General features: G+C 40.5%; 1 protein-coding gene across 2 annotated transcripts in view; it reads left to right on the top strand.

The window, feature by feature from the left end:
* The window catches only part of Pacrg (PARK2 co-regulated), a 437,183-nt gene that overhangs the window by 194,537 nt on the left and 227,817 nt on the right, over window positions 1–14,829 (top strand). Inside the window, exon 1 of one of the 2 annotated variants that reach the window (XM_006523353.4) lies at window positions 14,439–14,684. The exons of the other annotated variant lie outside the window; for it this stretch is intronic. The gene's annotated coding sequence lies outside the window, so the exon portion shown is untranslated. Of the gene's footprint in view, window positions 1–14,438; window positions 14,685–14,829 lie in introns of those variants that run through there. 2 annotated transcript variants of the gene reach the window in all.

Genomic DNA, 14,829 nt, shown 5'->3' with positions numbered 1-14,829 from the left:
TTCTCTACATGGCTCTGGCTGTCTTGGAACTTAATATGTAGACCAGCCTAGCCTTGAACTCGAGAGATCTGCCTGCTTTTACCTTCCAAATGCTGGGATTAAAGGCTTGTACTACCATACCTGGATGACATTTGAAATTTTAATATAATTTTATATACATGAATTTTCCAGCTTTTGCTTGAGGTAGCACTTCTTTTGTTTATTTCCCCCTATCAAAATAAAGAATGCTAAGTATACATTAACACAGCTTTAATGCCCCGTGTAGATATTCTATTGAGTAGAAATCAGTAGGTTTGCTTGAGGGAAATAAATTCTGTTGATGTCGCATTCTGCCTTACCCAGAGCTTTTGGCTTTTAAGGTCTAAAACTGGCAAGTACTTTTCAAAACATGAAAATAAAAATCAACAGAAATTAATAAGGAAATGCACAAAATTATATTTTGAAAGCACAAGGACTTGAGACTTGGAAATCTTTATGACTGGTGGCATTTATCAGTCAGCCTGTGAGCTTCTTCTGTCTAGTATACTGTGGAACAAGTGTTGGAACTTTTACCAATAATTTCAGCCAAAATTATTTGAAATACTCTAGGATGAGGGGGGACATGCACATTTGCATTCTTAACATAATTGCTGGTCTAACTTTAATTATCCCCCATATTTCTTGTTGTTAGCCCTCAGTCATGAGTCTTTGCTCACATCATCCAATCAATTGTCCATTATTTTATGTAGACTCAGAAATAAACAGGAAAAACATTTTATTCCTCTGACTTTTCAGGAGGAACCACTGAAGTTTAATTTGCTTTTGTCTTTTGTTTTGTTTTATTTTGTTTTGCCTTACATTAATAACAATAAAAATTCTACTAAGTGTTCACATGTTATTTATAAGGATTAAATAAGCTAGTGTCAGGAGTTGATAATAAACATGAAAGAATTTGCAAATTGTAAAAATAACATATTCTGTACATTTCTTTGCTGGTTTGTTTAGAATCTCTATGTATGCTCATCGGTTAATCCTCATTCTAGCCACAGCCTAGTGCCAGTGAGGGAAGAGCTGTCTCACATGTAGGAAGGAAACTCCATGCAGAAGGGTAATTAGTGCATTTGGATGTGAGCTTGCTCAATTTGCATCAGTTATTTGCAAGACATTGAAATAGTATTGACATAATATTGAAATAATATTTGACAAGATATTAATAATATCATCCAAATATCGAAAGCACATATAAATACATAAGCATTAATGAAGGCTTTATCCATTAATTTTATTAAAATTTATCCATTATAAGCAAGAATAGGAAGCAGTTTTAAATACAGGAAGATGCTGGCATGGGTTTGTTCAGAAAGTAGACTATGTTTGGGCTTCCACTTAACTGATTAAAGAAGAGATGGAGATAGTAGAAAGCATAAGCCATTAAGGTCTTGCTGAAGAGCCAGGAAGGATTTGGAAGAAGGTAGAACTGAGAAGGGTAGGATGTGGTGGCACAGAGTAGCCTACACTGGGCAGGCCTTTGAAAGGCAAGCTGAGTGAGATCTCATCAGTAGAATGTCAATGGCCAACCACTTAACTGTTTTCAGAAAGAATCAATTTGGAAGAGAATCAACTATGTTCTTCAGGAAGCTAAGAGTAGCACTCTATGTAGAATAGATATAAATAGGCAATCTCTAACAAATGTGTGTATTTTGGTAGGGTAACACCATTGCCAAGTATATCCTAAGGAAACAAGAGACTGAGAAGAACCTTTCAGGTACCCCGACTACAGTGTAATTGCTAACTAGAGTATTAGGAAATGGCTCTAAAGGATGAACTTTGCAACAGTCTTAATCATAAAATCAGCGGACTGCACGGAAGGAGGTAAAGGGTCAGAAAAGCCTGAGGTGAGCACAGGGTTGCATGTAGGAAGAACAACATGTAGGTTACTGCAGGAGACACGCCTGCACGGCCATGCAGGGCCCACCAAGCGAGGAAGCTACTGGACTCTCTCTCTCTCTCTCTCTCTCTCTCTCTCCCTCTCTCTCTCTCTCTCTCTCTCTCTTTCTCTCTTTCCGTATTACAGTGACCAGTATATTTCTCTCAGGGCATAATATGCAGTTAAAAAAAAAAAAGCAATGCTCTTTTCAATAAGACAATCAAGAACAGAAGAGTCCTTGAGCCAAGAAGCCACTGTGTGACTGCAAAGAAGGTTTTCATAAACCTGAGGCAGAGGGCACTGTGTTGCTCAGACCTCTATTGCTTGCTGGATGGTGGGGCTCTAGGCAAGGGTCACAAGTGCAGGAGAATCAGACAAGACTTGGAGGACCTTAGGTTGTTTTTTATTAGTGCGCATCTGGGTTTGTTGGAAAGGCCTTCAAGATATCTCACTGAAGAAACTAGAATTCTTCAGGACCTCCTTTTTTAAAAAATATGTCCCTGTGTACAGTGCTCCCCCCCCCCTTGTTTAACCTTTTACACATAAAAGGAAATGCAGACAGTTGTCTTGAATAATGTCACAGAAAAGTTTTCATGATCTTACTTTTCCCAGTTCTTCTTACGTTGACCTCTGACCTCCATACATACACGGGGAGGGGGGCGGGGAGGAGTGCACACATATATGCACACAGACACATACACAAAGAGAGAGAGAGACAGACAGACAAAGATACATACATACACAAATGCACAGAGAGAGACACACACACACAGAAAGGTACACACAATCGCACACACAGATACAGATACACACACATATACAAGCACATATACATGGACACTACACATAGACACACAGAGATATACACACCTAGATACACACATATACACTATACATACACACATATACAAGCATATATACATGACACTACACATAGACATATACATACACACTAGCTGTTATAACTGACAAAAATATAATAAAACTTCTACCTCTGCTCATATTAAAAATGATCAAAATTATTTTGGTAATTTGTTCAAACTAAACATAGAAAATGTATTGTATATCTGTTGTAAAATAGACCTACACATACCCACAAATCATTCTATATCAAGATATACATTTATTGCCTATTATGAAATGAAACAGACAAAACACACTTCCAATTAGGAAAATGATTATATTAGGATAAATGTGTTCAACAGAATATTACATAGCTGTCAAAATGACATTTTAATAGAAGAAAGTGTATATGTCACATTTTTAAAATAGCATGTTAAAATTCTGTACACAGTAAGAATTTGGTCCTTGGAAAATATGTAAATGAAACTCACACACCTGAGTGTTTGCAATGATTGTCTCAACTCTTGATTCTGGTGCTACAGATCTTTCTGCTTCTTTAGAAAATATTTCCTGCCAAGGGCATACATTAGTCATATAACTAGAGGTTACAAAGTAATTGAGGCGCTTATTGCTGAGGGTCAGGTTGTGTATTTGAGACTCACCCTCATGGAGATGGGAGCAAAAGTCCTGGGTGGTCTTTCTCTCCAGAGGGAGATGTGTGGCCTCTCTCAGTAACTGCCCACCGTGAGTGTTTTCTACAGGAAGCAGCAGCATTCTAATTATTCCATCATGTTCGGCAAAAAGTCAATTAGAGTCGGAGGCCTTTGTAATTTGGGGATGCTCAACAGAATGAACATGATTTTAAAACTTGATTTGATAAAGATGAAACTTGACATTCACATACAGGAACCCATTTCTTACTTTTTTCATAAAATATGTCATGTTCAATTTTAATTTCAACAAAATAGAGAGCAAATCTACATAAAGCTACAAAAAAAGCTAAGGATTTGTTTGCCCTAAGATATGTTTTGCTCACTATAATTGGATTGTCAGAATGTGTCTGACATATGCTAATGAAACAGCAAGAAAGCCAAAATATGGTTTATTTGGTTACATTTGTCCTTTTTAGAGTGAAACCAGCAACGATTGCTTCACTCCTACTTAGACACTTGGAATGAAATTTTATAAAACAAGACCATCCCAGTCCTTAAGTAACAGATGAGGATATTGACTGAATGAGTGGGAGAAGGGTCCCACCTGGCTACATTCTCAGCCAGAGGATTCACTGCTCGCGAAGCCTCCATCTGAAGTATCCCTCTCTCACCTTGCAGGTGCTAAGTTTCCTAGTGAAATCTGGAAATGTTTACTTTCTTTATGTCAGCTGCAGGACCCAGGCTAAGGAAGGTGCCCTCTGTCCATAGTTGCATTAAAACAGTTAGTTATATTTTCTGTCCATGTACAACACTACTGTCATTTAGGCTTGGTTTGTTCAGGAGGACCCACATAGAGGATCTGGTTATGTAGTTCTAAGAGCCTCTAGTGGATGTCTCCAGGCATAGGAACCACCAACTGCCCTTCTAGGACCCCCATAGGATATGGGATCACCAAGAGATACCAGCCTTCTCTCTCCCACACCCAGACAATAGGTTTCCCCACTTATAGACAATACGGATCTGTCCAACTCTCTTATTGGCAAGAATAGAAAAAAATGGCATTTTAATTAATTGGTAAATAAGCCCCCAAACCACTTGGACTTGAAATATTGAAATAATTGGAACACCAGACAATACTCTCCTGAAGGCATCTAGACATAAATATAAGTAAAAGGAATTTGAATGGTTGCTGTAAGGCCTCTCTTTATCAGCAGGAAGCAGCCAGGTTTATAAGTCCCTCCTGAGACCTGGTAGGTTCAGGTTCAGATGTGCACCACAGCCCTGGTGCTCATTGAACATGGGATGCTTGACAGTTTCTATAGCCTGTCTTCATTCCTTTGGTGAGTGCTTTTAAGCAAGCCCCTGCTTGGGCAGGCTGCTTGTTGGCCTGAAGTTTAGATACCTGTCAGTAACAGGGGCCCTTAAGGGCCAGTTTATGTTTGGATATTGTGTTTGTGTTGTTATAGGTGCCCATCATGGACCAAAATGGCCAATGCTGAACATCCAGGAGCCTGTGTCAGCACAAAATGGCTGCCTCTGAAAGTCTTCATTACCCAAAAGTAAATAGCCATGCAGTCTGCTAGATAGCACATTTCTGTCAGAATGCTACTTTTCTGTGCTTCTATAGATATTATAGACTCCAGGTCAGACACCAGTGTCTTAACCTTAGCCTTCTCCTGTGTACTTACTTTGTGTGTATCTATACACTGGACCATATGTGTGTCTGTGCCTATGGTCTGTGGCTGCTGGTCTATGCCTGCCAGTGTCAGCTTGCCTCCCTAGAGGTCTGTGTGGATGAAATAAGTCCCATCTGCCCATGACCCTACCTGCTTCCTGGCACTGGAGCTCAGACCTTGCAGGACAGTTGTCACTACAAGCTGTGTTAAACACAGGCATGCTGAAGCCTTAGCTCAGAAGAGCGGCTCAGAGTGAGTGTTCACCATCAACTACCCTTTCAGTCTGCCAACCTGCTTAAATTAGATTAAACACAATGGAGATTATTCAGAAAAAAGTTGGATTGGCCTTCTATCGTCCCATAGTTCAATAACATTTTAGTGACAAACACTAAAAATTACATTCTCAGAAAGGATTAGCATTTTAATTATACAAACTGTGTTTACTGTATGAAGCCTGATTTTCCAATGCAAAGTTTAATCCACCAGATATGACTAATTTCCTTGTGAGTTTTCCTTTAACCTTAGCCTTTCAAATTTTCGTAGTGGGATGTCATTAATCCTGTGATTCATGACCTGACCCTGGTATTTTGCCATCTTTAGTATGAAGTCTTTCACTTAGAAAGCTGCAGACTGAGGTGTGAACCTAAAGTATTACTTGAGAGCATTAACTATAAGGCATAATTATAAACACTATTGCCTGCAGCAGTTATAATTTTACAACTTGGAATTTTTCAAGAAACCTGAAACTGGGTTCCCTTGTGATGTCCTCTGGCTGCATCCCTTTAAATGGACAGCAAGAGACTGAATCTCAAGCTATATTTTCTTTAGTGTGATAATCAAGATCCTGTGACAATACCTGATGTAAGAGTGAGCCAAATAATTAAAGTCATATCCACCTTGTCTAGATAAATTTTCTTCCTTCTCAGGTCTGGTCCAACATCTCTAAATGAGATCATGTTCTACCCACCCATGGGGTCATGCCTGTGGTAGACTGTCATTGGAGGTAACCTACCCTATCCACGGTCCCACTTGGGAGTCCTTGGAGTTCAACTCCTTCTATGGACTTCCTGTTATTCTAAGAGGCATCCTTTGAGACCACTAATGAAGACTAGACTTCCCCATCTTCCCCTATACCATACGATCCAGAAGGGCCCAGGAGACAGAAGCCCCGTCTCCAAACAAGATGTGCAGAACATACTTGGGCCAAGATGTTTTGTTTCTTTGAAGCAAACAAGTCAACCTGCGCTTAAATTTGGTTTTGGTGTGCTCTCCATGTGACCTGGGGTATATTGTCTCTTTCTTTAGCTGCAACATAAGGGCACTGGGGGCTGCTGACCAGTGATTGCAGATGTAAAAAACTCAGGAAGTGGCCGTATGCATGGTAATGACTTATTACTGTGCAATTCCCATACATTTTATGGTGGACACTTCTGCACGCTAGGCTCCTTGTTGGATACTGATGATACCAGTGCTGGCTCTGTGCTTGGAGAGTGGCTGCTTTGGGATGGAAACCATGGCTCACTCACAATCCCAGCAGGTGACTGCTGAGACAGAATGCAGGAGCCAGGTTTCTGGAGCACATCTGGGGCTCTCCATTTCTGCCACATCCTAGGAAGGTACTTCTTAGCCAAGAGTACCTAGTGCATTCCAGGACTGGGAAAGACCTCAGCAATCCCAGAGAGCTGAGCCGTCCATGGCTGGAAACTCCTGAGCACACGTATATTTGCTGCCCAGGAACTGGCTTTAGGCTTTGTCCAAAAATCCAATGAAACTGAATGAGAATAAAATGGGTCTCCATGAGGAGAGTAGTGAGCAAAACTAAATCTTTAAAGAGTCTAAGGACCCTGATATAGCTGTCTCCTGTGAGGCTATGCCGGAGCCTGGCAAACACAGAAGTGGATGCTCACAGTCAGCTATTGGATGGAACACAGGGCCCCCAATGGAGGAGCAAGAGAAAGAACCCAAGGAGCTAAAGGTGTCTGCAACCCTATAGGAGGAACAACAATATGAACTAATCAGTACCCCCAGAGCTTGTGCCTCTAGCTGCATATGTAGCAGAAGATGGCCTAGTCAGCCATCATTGGGAAGACAGGCCCCTAGGTCTTACAAACTTTATATGCCTCAGTATGGGGAAACTCCAGGGCCAAGAAGTGGGAGTGGGTGGGTAAAGGAGTGTTGGGGGAAGGTCTGGGGGACTTTTGGGATAGCATTTGAAATGTAAATGAAGAAAATACCTAATAAAAAATACAAAAAAAAAAAGAGCCTAAGAATGCTGCTGATGGCTGGCACCAGAAGCCACAGCTGCAGCATTCAGGACACCTGCTCTCCTCACTCCATTCATTGCCGCTGTGTTTACACATTTCTGAGACCTGGGAACAAACAGCATAGTACACAAACATTTGCCAGGGCGAGTTGGGGCATGGGGCTGGCGAATTAATACAATATAGAAGCAAAAGCCCGTAGACAAAGCAGAACCAGCAGGGTCAAAAAAGATGAGACCAAACCAAGAACAGGAGAGAGTAATTTGTACAAAACTTCAAGGAAGACCCAGTTTTCCTTGCCCTCTGAAAACACTCAGCTTCCCTAAGTCTGGGATCCTCCTCCCTACTCACGGGGTACAATTGCTTCTTCCCGAAATTGCCGGCACTGGATCTGACTCTTGGTAGAGTTTGATTTAATTATGTGGTCTTGTTTATGGGGGTGAACGGTTAATCAGGACAGCATTCACTTACACAAAAAAATATAGAAAAGTTACATGGTGAGATTCTGTTATAAGTTTTTACTCAACGTAATTAAATTCTAGCCTAATGTGCCAAGACAGAACAGTGTAATATACACTCTGGCATTTGTTTAGCCCAAGAAAATTCACTCATCCAAGAAGTCCACTGATAGCGTACTCATTTAATGTAATTACCCTATTATGCATAAAATAATGTGCTTAAAGAGAGTAAGGCAACCTGCTTTAATCACTGCAGTAAGTTGTAAATGGAATAAAATAACCCAGGCCATATTATTAAAAATATCAAAAGCATTTAATGAGGAATCTGCCCTAACTGAATAAAGGCAAATATTTCAGAATGACATCAAAATATTGTGTTTATCTGAAAGAAAGAATGTTAAGAATTTTTAATTAAAAAGTCACCTCAGCTGATGTATATTATACTCCCAAGGCCTAGCTACTTGATAATAGAGGAGTGCTTACGTCAGACAGATGCAGAGACTGGGAGCCCAGTCCAGCTGCTGTCCATCACAGCATCTGTTTGCTGCTGGGCAAGGCTTTCCACTTAAAAGTTCTTGACTGTCAGAACTCATCTGTTACCATTAAAGCCTTCCTCTCTCTGACCTTCAAAGCCTTTCTAATGCCAAGTATGGAAGAAAAGACGGGTAAAGAGAAAAGATTTGAAACAAGTAACAGTGATTCTTAAAATACCTTTCCTTTGGGTATAAAAAGACAAATGGACAGAAATGATCAAAACAGTATCTGCCGTATCTTGGCTGTCTTTATGTCGTCCACGATAACCGGATCACACTAGACACTGCATAGTCTTCCTTCGCTGAAAGACAGAAGTTAGTTTATGAGAGAGAGAGAGAGAGAGAGAGAGAGAGAGAGAGACTTGTATTTTGCAGAAATAGTTTGGTTGTGTAGCTGAGGTATGATGTTCTGTTTCCTGACAAATGAAGAGAGAGCATACTTACTGTGAATAATCAAAAGACTAGAAATGGCTGTTTGGGTCCTCTCTTCTCCCTTGTTCCCTCCTATGAACGCATTTTCCTATCATAAGACTATACACAAGGGAGGCCTCCCTTATAATAGCTATCCAACTACAGTGGGGTTCATGGAAACCTGAAGGCCAAAAGGCTGGATCCAACTCTCAGATACATTTAGCATGCCCAAGCAAATATTTGAAGACACCTACCACTTGAGAGTTTTTGTAGCCAAGTCTCTGACTTCTCTTAAAGCTGAAAAGAACTCTCGATGTTGGACCCTCCTTCCTGCCTGTCAGGACAGATGTGGAACATGGCAGGGGGGCAGTGCACCCTAATTTTTTCCATTTTCAACACCCGCTACTCTAGTGCAGTAATCTAAAGCCAACTGGCACCAATTACCTTGTTTACGTTATTATTTTTCTTATAGTAGAGAACAGTCCTATAGTCCCACATTGCCTGGCTGAGCCCATGCTGCCAGAAAAATGGAAGAGAACAAATTTTTGTGTGGAAGTGAATAATTACCTCTTCATGATTAATAAGCAAATCCAGCATTCTGTGGGGAAAGAGCACAACGGGACGCTTCAGTGATTCATTTGCATAATTCCAAATGCATTCGAACTCCAGTCCTCCTCCTTCGAACATTAGCAACGAAGGAAGCAAGAAATTGAGTCTGTGGCACAAGAACAGAGTCAGAAATAAGATGAGCACAGAGGGCTGGTAAAGAGTAGACAGGAAGAGGTGGACAGGAAGGAACGTGTGGAATGTGATCCCTCCCCTCTGTCTATTTCTAAATCTCCACGTGGTTCCCAGCTAATATTTTTCTCTTCCCTCTTTCTGTCTTTGTTTTCAGGTGCAATTATTTTAACTATGCCCATTTTCCTCAAGAACAGCTTTTGCTTATTAGCAATGGGATCTGCGTTTCAAGAGTTGAGTCTAGCCTAGCACCCACACTAGCAACAGTGCAAGCTAGCGCCTGTTCTTTGTGTTTGCTGTCCTTTCCACCTGCCGTGAGATTGGCCGAATCACCCACATGAGCCTTCATCCTTGCGCTTATTTTTAATGTAGCATTGAGCCCTCCACTCACGCAGATGATATGACTGAAGCTTACAACGATTAAGTAATCCCCCCCCCCATAAGAAAAGCAGAACCATGATTTACATAGGCCCGTGTGGCTGCACCGAGCTGGCTCCTTCCACTTGGACTCGCTTAGTAGTTGGCTAATCATTCCTACTGTAGTTAACTCATGCTTGAAAACTAATAACCATACGGGTCTGTTTCAGAGTTCACTGATCCTAAATTGTAACTTACAGAAAAGAGACCGTACTGTAATTTAACCACGGTTACTCTTTACTTGCCCAAATGAACACATGGAAAGGTTTTAAAGTTATGGTTTCTATTGAATCGTCTTGTGATATGTATGCGCCCAAATGCAGCCCCATATACAAAGGGTATTCACCACGGCATGGTGTGGCTGACCGTCTAGTGCAGTCCTGGAGTAAAAGCTGCTTCCAGATGAAAAGGACTGTTCGTCAGTTCAGTGATACTGAGTGGTAGGTGGGACAGAGGAAACCGTGAGCTTGGTATCCATGAGCCCTGAATATAAAATCCACCGTCTGTTAACTGGGAGGCCCTGCTCACACTGCTGTGAGACCCTGCTTTTACACTTACCATCATGGCTTTTACTGTATTCACTGACCTGTCTCCTCAGCCCATTTCCTCACATAGTGTTCAAAGTATCAGCTTTAGGCACAGCTCAGCCACTAAATGTTCACCGCCAAGCTTGATGAACTGAGTTCAAACCCCAGAACCCACATGGTAGATGGAAGTCGAGGACTGACTCATACAAGTTACCCTCTGACCTCCACACGTGGGCTTTGCCATGTATGCCCTATACATATGGAAATAAATAAATAGGCATTAAAATAAAATTTTGTTTAAATGTCAGCTTCACTTGAACAATAAGATGGAAATGTCTCAAGAGTTAGATGATAGTGGGTAGACTGATAGATAGATGACAGGTAAGTGCAGAGATACAGAGATATGGATGGATGGATGGATAGATAGATAGATAGATAAAAAGAAAATGGATAGATAGATAAATAGATAGATAAAAAGAAAATAGATAGATAAATAGAAAGATAGATCAATGGATGGGTAGATAGATAGATAGATTTCTTCTCCAGTAGATTTTGGTAGCCCTTGTGCTTTCAAAGGCTCACATGAAGTGTGTTTTTTGGCAGGGCACTCTTTACAGCTTTCTCTTGATGGGTGGGTAGTAGAATCTGAAAGTCATTACTGCTTGTGCCTCCCATGTTATTTTGCGGTGACCTTCCCAAAGGCTTATCTGTAATCTCTAAGACCAAGTTTCAGGCTGGGCTCTCTTCCTCTCTCCTTTCCCATTCCCGGTCTCATTGGCTTTGGCTTCAGATGCATATTAGTTGTCTGTGGAGCACCTCCTGTGCTTTCCGGGTCTTTCCAGTTTTAATGGAGATAGCTTTGTTCACACAGGGAGTTTAGCACTAAATTTACTTCTAACTACATTTGTTGTAGACCCCAAATTTTGATACATCTTTTATTCTTGGCTAAAGTGCTTCAAAGTTTTACGTTTACTATCTTTGACACATAAATTTTATCTTTAAAAATATTTGGGAATTTTTCCAAATATCTTCATGTCATTAGCTTTCCATTTAAATCCACATGGTCAGATAGCATACCTATGTAGCTTGAATATGTTTTAATTCTCCTGAGGCTTGTTTTATGTCTCAGATTATAGATGATTTTCATGAAAGTATTGTGTGCATTCCAAAACGTATGCATGTGGCCGCTGCAGCTGGGTGTGAGGTTCTGTGAGGTTTTGGTGAACGCGGGGACAGTGCTGCTTGGATGGATGACTCATAAGGTTGTTAAACTTTCCATTCTAGCTCTCATGCACCTACTATTTCTGGCAAATTATGAGACAACGACATTGAAATCTTTGGTGGGTGATGTGGTTGTTTATCTTTGTCATTCAGTAATGTGTCTTTAAGCTTAGTTTTGAGGTGCAAAAGTGTTCAGTATTACTACACTTCTTCATGAACTAGCTCTTTATCGATATTAACGTGCATTCTTTGTCCTTGGTAGATGTCTAGACTCTGAAAGTTACTCTGTTGATATCAATGTAGCCCCTGATGATTTCCTTTTAAATGATGTTGTTATTTTCCTTTTTACATTCTTTTATACCTTTGTGAGGCAGCTTATAGTTTACCTTTATCTTTTGTGTGGATTGTCTGTCTTTTGATTTAGTTGTATATATTATTGTGGTATGGTTGCTTGTGAAATGTGTGATTTCCTGAGTGGAAGAGTGTCTCTACCATCTTTACATCAGATAGGAATTAATTCCAAGAACTGTAAAAATTTTTGTAATAGTCTTTGGCTAGATTAAGTATTTTTCATTGTTCTCTTTTATATTATTTTAGCAACTGTCTTAATATTATAGCGTATGTTTTAACTTATATTAGAACTTCATAAAAATAACAACCTTCATATGCAGTGTATAGATATTAGTTTTTCCATTTCTTCTCTTCCAAGTTTCTAAAGTCCAAAATAAATAGTTAATTTGGCCAAACAAGCTTGTAGAGGTGTAAATAGGGAAGATATGATTTTGAAAAATAAAAAATGCCTCTCTTCCTCCATCCCCACAGGCTCACCCGGCACCGTTCCCTTCTACTTATCTGCTTTTGTATTTTTTTTTTTTGACTGTAGTTTTTCTGGACATAAATTCTTTTGTGTGCCTATAATACAAAGAACTCAAAGACATTGTCCCATCATTTAAAGAAGACCTTTGTGGGTTAACAAAGCAAAGCCTGCTTTTTGGCTGTTGGGACTGTCCTCATTCCTAGTCTTAAGCAATCTTTGACAGGCCTTGCTGTGTTTGTTGGGCTTCTTAAATCTCTGGGGCTATAGCTCTTGTCAGTTTGGGAAATTTTCAGCTCCCCATACACACACCTGTCAGGACTCCACTTACATTTGAAGTTAAGGCTGCTCCATCGCTCCCTCTGCTCTTGGTTCCTAGTTAAGTGCTTTGTACTGCTAGATCTTTAAGTACATTAAACACTTGTCCTGTGGTGTATAATTCTCCACTACAGATCTCTCCCAACGTCTTTTAAATCTCTAAAATGGCTTTTTTTCCTCTCCAGAGTCCACTTTGAATTTTAGAACCATCTTGAGCCTTCTCTGCTTCCCATGCCCCAGCTCCCCTCTGGCTTCTGGAACATGCACACATCAGCCAGAACAGCTGTAAGCACACCCTGACTACTCTGTGACCGCTGTCGTTTCTTAACCCGTTTCAGTGGTTGATTTCTTTGACCTCTAGGGCAATCTGGGCTACATAGGGAGTTCCAGGCTATCCTGGGCTAAAGTAAAACTTGGCTTCAAAAAGTAAATGCAAAAACAAAACAAAGCAAAAAGCAGACAGATAGACAGAAATAGACAGAAAGAAGAAGGAAGGAAGGAAGGAAGGAAGGAAGGAAGGAAGGAAGGAAGGAAGGAAGGAAGGAAGGAAGGAAGGGCAAAAGAAAAAAGATTCTCTAGTTCTCTCAAAGACCCTGTCCAGCCACAGCTATACCTGTACCAACTGGAACAATGGCTCAGATACCACAGGGTTAGATACCATTCGTCTCTCCTACTCATGGAGACTCTGACACTCTGACCTTGAGTCTGAAGAATGACTGTATTGAGGAACATAAAGAGAGGGCTCTAACCTCCTGCACTGCACAGAATACCCACATTGTTATGTGAGGATAAATGCTACCATTTTCTATGGCTGAAGGTGGATTCCTGTGGCCTCCTGGAGTAGCCCGAGATTTGCTTCAGCTGGCTCTTCACTTTGAACCACATGCTTGCTGGGCTATTTTCTGTTTTCTCAACTGGCAGTCAGTTTTATTCTTAAAATCCTTTCAACTCCAAATAACCAACTACCAGAGTGTAGAAATACTGAGTTTCATCCTATAAATCCTACACAGCAAATACACACACACACACACACACACACACACACACACACTCACATACACACGGACCAATAAACTGAGTCCTTGTGATGAAAGCAATAGAATCCAAATGACTGGGAAAACCCCAGCCATGGCTTAATACTTCCATCTTTTCAATGCTATTTATTCAGAAAACACTTTACTCACTGAAATGTTTAGTAAGTAAGTAACCATAAGTAAGGAATCAATGGCAGATGTTGGAATAAAGTTTAAAATCTGTCTTTCATCCCCTGTGAAGCTGCTGTCTAAGTAGTCTGTAAAATAATGCATCATAATAAAAGAGTGAACTCGGATTTGAAAATATGAAACTCTCCACCACTGTTATTTTCTCCCATCCAAATCTCAAATCCAACATGACATTAACGTGGTTCATGACATTTAATGATCTCAATAAAAATAAAGACAAAGCTCTAAAAAAAAAAAAAATCACTCAACTCTCTCTTCCTGTGGTCTTTGGGAAGATATTGTTTATCTCCCCGTGTGGATCCTCTCCAGAATGTTTAATCTAAGCATGATTTCTTTGACAATTCAAATTATGGAAATTATTAGCACAGCTAGCCACTTGCCTCCTTCAGCTGATGAAGAATGAGCTAATTAGAGATGCAGAAATGCATCCCAGCAGTGATTAAGCGGCAGCCATGGAGTGGTTTACACCTCTGGAAAGCATGCAAAACTTTACAAGTCTCAAGCGGCCAGCAGAACTCTGAACTGACACTTGCAAAGCCACTGGTCTCCTGCAAGGATAAGCTTTGTTATTATGAAATTTTCGTTGTTAACTTACGGCAAGCACCCATTTAAGAAGGAAGAGATACACTTAGATTGAGTCGCTGGAGAGAGTGATTGTGGACCCCTGCTTACAGTGCCAAGAAGGGTAAGTTAATATTTGAGTAAAGCCTGACACAAGGCTGTGCCTATAGATATGCAGATGAATATGCAAAGGAAGAGTGTTCATAGTCAAAGCAAAGGAGACCTATTGAAGAGTCTGGGATCTTGTGAGCATGCCTTAACAATCTACT

The sequence above is a fragment of the Mus musculus genome, chromosome 17, assembly GCF_000001635.26.
Source record: "Mus musculus strain C57BL/6J chromosome 17, GRCm38.p6 C57BL/6J".
Classification (NCBI taxonomy): Eukaryota; Metazoa; Chordata; class Mammalia; order Rodentia; family Muridae; genus Mus; species Mus musculus.
The sequence above is the reverse complement of the archived record's forward strand: the minus strand, read 5'-3'. Positions and strand labels throughout refer to the sequence as shown.